Genomic DNA, 2,176 nt, shown 5'->3' with positions numbered 1-2,176 from the left:
TCAGCTGTGTGTGCATGGTGATCACACTCAGATGATATTACAGATGTCAGCTGTGTGTGCATGGTGATCACACTCAGATGATATTACAGATGTCAACTGTGTGTGCATGGTGACCACACACACAGATGATAGTACTCACAAAACTTGTGCTCACGTAGTTAGCATGTTGGCTGCAGAATGTTAGGAGGGGCGCAGGGGCCATTGTACAATCCTGGCGCTGGTCTGACATGTGGAGTCTCCTGCCTGTCTGGGAGCTGGTGGGACCCGGGGCTCCCTGGCAATCTATCTCCAGTCCACAGGCTTCCCCAAGTCCAGGAATTAGAATGGAGACACCACATGGCCCCTCTTCCTCCAGCTCTGTCTGTCCTTCTCACTGGCCAGGGAACTTGGGGGAAGCGGGTGACAACTTGTGGGGAGGAGGCTTCACCCCCACCTGGCACGATGCTGAGACGGACAGTAGCACCCTGTGACCTCCTCCCTGGCATTGGCCAGGTGTGTGCTGAGAGCCAGCTCCACCCTGATGGACGTTTCTAAAACGTGATTATGTCTATGCTTAGAACACCCAGCTGCCCAGGGTGTGCAGACCGTGAGAGGAAGAGGGCTTCGGTGAGGAACCTCGAGAGAAGGCAAAGCCAGCTCTGAGGAAGAGGAGCAGGGGGGCCTCGTGGGCCGCAGCCGGCCTGTCCCCTCGCGTTCACCCCGCGCCATGAACTGTGTGAGAAAGCCGTTCCCGGGAAATCGTGGAAATCACGGGCTGGCCCGCAGCCAGGCCTGGGGAAGAGGTAAATTCACACCAGCGCCACCCATTTCTGCTGACACATTCTCCACGCTCCCGCATGCCCTGGGGACGCGGTCAGGGTGCCATCCATGCCAGCAGAGACGCCGGCCCTGCCCGCCGAGGAGGATTCCCGAGACCCGGCGGGGAACAGCCCGTGCCCCAAGAGAACCCTCACGCATTCCCATGCTGCGGACTTCCACCCTTTCTGCCTTGTAAAGGGTCTCTGCCCCGCTCAGCCACACGCGGTGGGGGAATTATGAGCGAAGGAAGGGAGAGCAAGCTGGGTGTGACATGGGGGCCAAAGCAAGCTGGGTGTGACATGGGGGCCAGCTCGGGAGCCTGCGGAGCCCAGGGAGGGGCCGTGCTCACCGAGAGCTCACCGTGGTTCCTCTCACCCCCCTCCTCACCCTCCTCCACCTCTCCTAAAGCCACGGGTGCCCTCCCACGGTGTGGAGTTGTTCCCAAGCTGGGAGAACCCGCCCAGGGCGGCCCTGGGGAGAGGCCAGCGCTCTCCTGTTGAGAGCACTGTCGGTGTCCTCCGGGGAGGCATCATGGCCTCTTCCCAGTGTGGCCTTTTCCAGGCTTGGCCTCTTCCCGGTGTGGCACCTTCCTGGCATGGTGCCTTCCCAATGCAGCCACTTCCCGGCGTGGCCTCTCCCCGGCATGGCCTCTCCCCAGCGTGGCCTCTCCCCGGTGTGGCCTCTCCCTAGTGTGGCCTCTCCCTAGTGTGGCCTCTCCCCAGCGTGACCTCTCTCTGGTGTGGCCTCTCCCCAGCGTGACCTCTCCCCGGCGTGGCCTCTCCCCGGCGAGGCCTCTCCCCGGCGTGGCCTCTCCCCGGCGAGGCCTCTCCCCGGCGTGGCCTCTCCCCGGCGAGGCCTCTCCCCGGCGTGGCCTCTCCCCGGCGTGGCCTCTCCCCGGCGAGGCCTCTCCCCGGCGAGGCCTCTCCCCGGCGAGGCCTCTCCCCGGCGAGGCCTCTCCCCGGCGTGGCCTCTCCCCGGCGTGGCCTCTCCCTGGCGTGGCCTCTCCCCGGCGAGGCCTCTCCCTGGCATGGCCTCTCCCTGGCATGGCCTGATAGCGGCAGGGCCAGGCGGGCAGGGACAACACTCAGGGGATGGCTCAGCCAGCAGACCCTGCAAATTTGCTCTGGTTTTCATTTTATTTCATGTGGGAAAACAAGTGAAAAGGGAAATCCCCACCTGCACAAGAATGCAAAAGTGCCCGGTCCTGCGGGGTACCCTGTCCCCAGGGCTGCACAGGGGACGGCAGGGCCCCTCTGGCCAAGGCGAGAAGCAGCAGCATGGCTGTGCAGTGCGGGAGGTGAGAAGCCGCAGTGTGGCTGTGTGCAGTGTGGGAGGTGAGAAGCCGCAGCGTGGCTGTGCAGTGTGGGAGGTGAGAAGC

This window comes from Dipodomys ordii, unplaced genomic scaffold (assembly GCF_000151885.1).
Source record: "Dipodomys ordii isolate 6190 unplaced genomic scaffold, Dord_2.0 Scaffold91, whole genome shotgun sequence".
NCBI classification, from domain to species: Eukaryota; Metazoa; Chordata; class Mammalia; order Rodentia; family Heteromyidae; genus Dipodomys; species Dipodomys ordii.
This window is presented reverse-complemented; position numbering follows the sequence as displayed.